Source organism: Wyeomyia smithii, chromosome 3, assembly GCF_029784165.1.
Source record: "Wyeomyia smithii strain HCP4-BCI-WySm-NY-G18 chromosome 3, ASM2978416v1, whole genome shotgun sequence".
Lineage (NCBI taxonomy): Eukaryota > Metazoa > Arthropoda > Insecta > Diptera > Culicidae > Wyeomyia > Wyeomyia smithii.
In genome coordinates this window covers 214,422,147-214,428,146 of record NC_073696.1, presented here as the reverse complement: position 1 = coordinate 214,428,146, position 6,000 = coordinate 214,422,147, and positions in this window count along the sequence as shown.

Sequence of the window (6,000 nt, the reverse complement as noted above, 5' to 3'; positions counted from 1 at the left end):
AGTAGAGGAACGACGACAATACTTTTTCTCAAAGCTAAGCACGAGTACTACAAACTGTTATAAATTAGGTCCCGCGATACACTATTGAAATTATAAGAAAGATGCTAAAACATGCTATAACTTTATAAGGAAAACTCTTGAAGATGCGTATATTTTTGGCAAAAACAATTCTTCGGTGCACGTTCTTCCGCAAAATATTTAATCCTCTTTGGATAAACCGTGTCTGATCGAATTCAAGTTCTACAGTATATTTTCTCAATCTTCCCAATAACCATCTTGTGTAGATTTTGTAACTTACACCACTTAATGTTATCCTTTTGATATCCTTTACTTATGTGGCATCTTTCTTATTCCAATTGGTATTTGCACTGATTTTTTTTTCATTGATCCTGCATTTGTTTACTTCTCTACATTTTTTCCGTAATTTAGGATCTTTGTTCGTTACTTTTTTCGTTGCATTATTTACAGTATTGATTTTTATTTTGATCTTAACCTGCTGTCTTTCCGCTTAGTTGTCCAGCAATAATTTCTTGCATTTTTAGTCTAGGAATCTGGTCTCAATCGTGAAAAAACACAGTTTTCCCATGAAATAACATTTTTTTATTTTTCTCCAATTGATGTAGTGTGTGTAATGCATTTACAGACTTCCTAGAGAGGACTTCAATTACATTTCCATTTTCAATTCGCGACGCTGTTTGAAGGGCAACGCGTATACAAGCATGTAATGTGCATCATGTGATGAAAAAGGATTTGATCCCATCTTATGCAAACAGGACATATAAAAACAAATTGTTTTTGTACTGATTGAACGGCCTTTAAAAAAGCCGAGTTGTTTGTTAATTATGCGGGTTTAGATTTAGAGGGAAAAATTTTCGGAAAAGTCATTTCGGATAGTTATAGACATCTTTCGGATGAATTGTTTTCTCGCTCAACTTGTAATTTTTCAAGTATGTATAAAATTAACCTACTCCTTCAAATCTCTTTAATCATGGGAAAACAAAGCATATCGTTTTTTGTCACTCTGGCAGCACTGTCCACCAGATAAGCTGGTGTGCGACAATTGTTGGTGTGCTTTCTAGTTGGTACGAATTCCTACCCTACCCCAGGCGGCACCAACAAAAAGATATGTTTGTTAACACATCGTAAAAACGATGGTGGGAATGGCAAAAAACGGACCACTCTTTCTCTCTGGTTCCCTGGTTCCTCACATAGCGTCACCCGTTTTGCAGTATTGTTGCCGGTTTCCTTCCAAATACCCTGTCCGGAGAGAGGTGGGAGAAGCACAACGTAGCGCGCGAACGGCCGGTCGTTTGAAGCTTGTAAATTATTAATAGCCGCATTTGTGTGCGAATCACTTCAGAAGGAGAGGTAACCTTATGGATTAGAGAAGGGTACCACGGAGGGAGGGGGATTCGGTGTTTGTATGTAAATTTTGGTTTCCTTCCAATTGGAGTTATGATTTTTCATGCTACAGCTATAATCCAATTTGAATATCGACGAGGGTCTCTCTTATGAACATTGCCGGACTAATTAAATGTAATGACTTGACGATTTCGGAAATTTGTCTTGTACAATTTGATGCGGCTGAAGTGATGAAAATGTATCCTTTGGAGCTCTTCACAATACGAATACCTGGGAAGGGAATCCTTCCTAATGTGCTTAAAATGACAATCCCTTGACTTGCATCTATCAAAATACCCTCTGCCCAGTTTGTGTCCAATCCGCGTTTCTACGAGGATCTGATCCGCTATTATGGTGCCAGCTGAATCGATGACGAAACAGTACCATTAGCTGCCATAGGAGAAAGGAAATATGCTAATTCAATTTCCGCTGTGGACATGTGATGACAGATGACTGGCGCTTCTGGGAGGTGACAAATGTACTTGTCATATTGGTGACATAATTAATTGCCATACACTTGATTTGATCTGCGTTCGCTCGCCGTTCAGACCGGGTTTCAAAATAAGCCATAAAATGCCAGAAAGCATTTTACCGAGTGTAGTTTTGCATTATATGAGCCGTTGCGGAACAGAGTGGTCTATGTGCCATCGAGCAAATTGTTCAGGAGAAGAAATTTTCAAAAAATCTCTGGCCATTCTGTTTCGGACAAAATTTCAACAGTGTAAAAATCAGCTTTAAAGTTCGATTTTTCGAAATTTTCTTAATCTCCCAACTTCAGTTTCTTGAGTAGAAGCGGTTTATGCAAAAAACTCATTTTCGAAAAAAATGGTCTTTAGACCACTCTGTTCCGCAACGGCTCATATGTTCTGTATGTGTACTGTGAAGAAAAATCGGTGATTTTCGTTTGTCAATTGGTCGGCGTACGACCAGACCGACCAAGCGGCATTTTTTTTTTTTTTGAAAATTGAGTTCTTAACACCGGTCGGTTTGAAAATTAATAATCTAGGTATCTTACATCAAAATGAGAAAACATTTGAACAGTTTATAATGGAGTTATAACACAAATTTTGTATAGCAGCTTGCAGAAACTATACGAGTAGGGATACCATCCGTCCTGATTTAGCAGGACATGTGACAATTTCACTCTCTCATCTGATATATGAAAATCAGAAAACCGTGTAAAACTTTAAGACCGAATTTTAAACAAATTGCATGTGCTGCATTTTTTAGGTATATCTACTAACGCCTAATGAATTAAAGTTGCAAAATCGTCCGAGAAATAGTTAAATAAATAAATAAGAGTTCTGGCGTATTTTTAAAAAGTATTTTGAAAAGAAAACACTTCATATTAAATTTTTACTGGAAAAAGTTGTCCTGATTTTTTACTTCGACCAAATGGTAACCCTACATATGAGGTGGTTGAACGCCGATTATTAGAAATAAAGTTTTTGGCGCTCGGTTCACGGCACTTGGCTTTTGCCGATCAATTGTTTGTGTAAATATAAAAATAGGCAATGTTTCCGTTTCATTCTACTCCAAGAAATCGAATATCGCTTAAATCGTCCATAGACACGGTTCTTATTTCGGTTCTTACTTTTTAACAAGCATCAGTGCTTATGTAGACTTATAAAAGTTTTATGTTTTATACAAGTTTGTTCATGAGACTCATGAATTATTTCATGAAAGCTTCTTGTACATGACACATAAAACATTTTGGAAGTAATTAGTTTTTTATTATATTTAAAGTGTTGACGTTGTTTTTTTTTCTTCATCTATTGTGTTGACGTTGTTGACATTTTTTACGTTTTCGACGTTTTTGACATTTTTGCAATTTTCGACATTCTTGATATTTTTAATCATATCTATGTCATATTTGACAATTTTGATTGATTCTGCAGTTTTTGAGTTTTTTGACAATTATTAAAGTCTCCTGGGCACAAACAAATCCACAAGAAATAAAAAGTGTAATGAGGAACAAAATCAAATGAAATGCCCAGCATAGAAAAGGTTAAAAAAATTATGCTATCATGATAATAACCCTGAAATATATTTATGAACATGAAAGAAAACGCTGGTAGAGAAAGGTTTTGGAAAATGGATAGATTATAGCTTTTTAACCATTCCTGTGAATTTTGGTGCCCCTAGTGAAGATAACTTTTTCAGAGACTTAAATAAGTTTTCCTAAACGTGGAAGCGACGAACCGCTTATAAATTTTTCTGACATCTTGTTTCTTTTTGGTTTATATGTTTCCAATAAACTAGAATTCATTCCGAGTTCATTGGTATCCAAAGGTTGAAAATCCGTCGAAAAACCATCAAGATATTAATTCATTAAGTATGTTTTGCAGAATTTTTGCTATTGAGTACTATGTACACGAGAAAGTTTTTGTTAGAAAAACTTTTTTCCTTTAAGAATTTGCACTGTGGTTTATTCTGAAGAGTTTAAGGCAACTAAATTGTCTATCTAAAAACCTTCATTTTGAAAAAATCTCAAATGACCGATATTTTTAAAATCACTATTTGTTTTTTAAAATTATATTTTTTCAGTGTAGGATCTAAAATTTAATTTTTTATAATTTTTCAATAAAAGTTCAGATAATTTTCTAGAAGTTATCCATTTGCAATTATTCTCTATCTTTCGTCATTATTTAGATATGTTGATTTATAAGACAGAGGTTTAAATACTTCAAACCTTTTCAAATGTTAGTCTAGATAAATTTCAAAAAAATGTTCGCAAAGTTGCTTCGTTTACTAAGGCCTACGCACCCACAAAGTTTTATTGAGTTATGCTAGGGTGCCCAAGGAAAATGGTACGCAATAAGAAAAAAAACTGCCAAAAACAACACACATATTTAATGAATTCGTATCTCGATGGTTCTCCGACAGATTTTCAACCTTTGGGTACCAATAAACTCGGAATGAACTCTAGTTTATTGGAAACATATAAACCTAAAAGAAACAAGATGTCAGAAAAAGTTCTAAGCGTTGAAAGTATCCACATTTTGACACTTACTCTCAAAATCTTGATTATTCCCGGTTTCCGTTAGTCCCGTTATTTTTGGAAACTAGAATAGTTTTCTAGTAGAATGAAACTAGTTCCATCAAAATTGATTCATTTTTCCATAAGTTCTGGCTATTTAAAAATTTTCAAAATTTTGCCTGTCTCAATCATTTTGTCTACTTCATGTATATGTATTCAAAATTATTATCCAAAATTTGAAATGTTTGAAAATAACAAAAAACAGTGCATAATTTTTTTAAATAACAGTAAAAAATCATTAACGACTTGAATGACTTTCTATAAAAAGTTTATACAGTTTCAAAACTCATATTGTATCAGTAAGAAATTTGTAAGCTCAGCACTAACAATTAGAAATTAAAAGGCTGGTGTCTAAGACTTCGTTTGGATTATGAATTGTTTTTATCATTTGGGGTGCGAAATACATGATCTTGGAAAAGCATGAAATATTGTAGTATTGAAAATTTTTCTGTAAACCTTAATTTTAATTATTCGAAGTATCAGGAATCGTTGAAGTTTCACAGATTATTGAAGATTAAAAAACTAATAGTTAGTAGTTAGTATCTTATAGAACGGAGAGCTAATAAAGATATATAGAGTTGACGGAACGTTAGAAGAAAAAAAAGGTCCACTACTAATGAAATGAGTGCCTCTTATGCAAGTTTTTGATGTAGAAAAAGCAAAAACATCGAGAGCGTCACGTAAATTATCCATTTTCAAATCCTCAAATCTCAGTCAGTTTCCAACAAATTTCCTTCATTCTTACAGCAATCGTTTGGAAAAATAGCTGTGCGTGCACCAAAATGCAGAAAATTGTGGTTTTGGGTTACTAACTACTGTACTTTAAAAAATGTAGAGCTTTGTTGGACGCATAAGAGCTGACAGAAAGTGTTCTTCCCCAGCACAGCCAGCGATAAAATGTACAAACGATTTGATTTTATAACCGATTTGTTGTTGTCGTTGTTTTTTGCTCTAATCCACAAAGACACGCCTACCGAAAGTTCAACAATCAGTAGTCATTCATAAAAGTTGGAATAAAAGAGGATGGTTAACTCTTACTGGGTACTAACTCAACCCGCAGCCGACATAGTAGCAGCTGATTGTAACGCAGCAACACGTCCGGATATGCTAGTAATTTTGCCCAGATCTGTCGCGTCGCGTTTGTTTTCAATCATTTGGCCATTTCTGAGAGCTGTCAGTGCGTAGCGTGTGTGTATGGTCGTTATGCCTTGTTTGCTTGATTATTGTGTATGCGGAGCGGAGAAAAACAAGAGAACTAGAATCATGCCGTGTCATCGGTAAATAGCAATCCAAAATAATGCCAAATCATCAACTCTTCGCTATTATGAGAAGTACCTAAGCATTTTGTAATTCCCCAAAATTAATTAAAGAAGTCAAGAATTTTCTGTCACTCACCAAAACAATGATAATTTTTATCAGCAACTACGCATTATAAACGAGTTCTTGCTTTCCTTTGTGCTCATTCTTCGACCGCTGGTGCCGCTATCGGAAATATTTTACTTTACTAGTCATTCTCTAGTTTACGTTTTTTTGTCTTGCTTGTTCTACACGCCTATCAG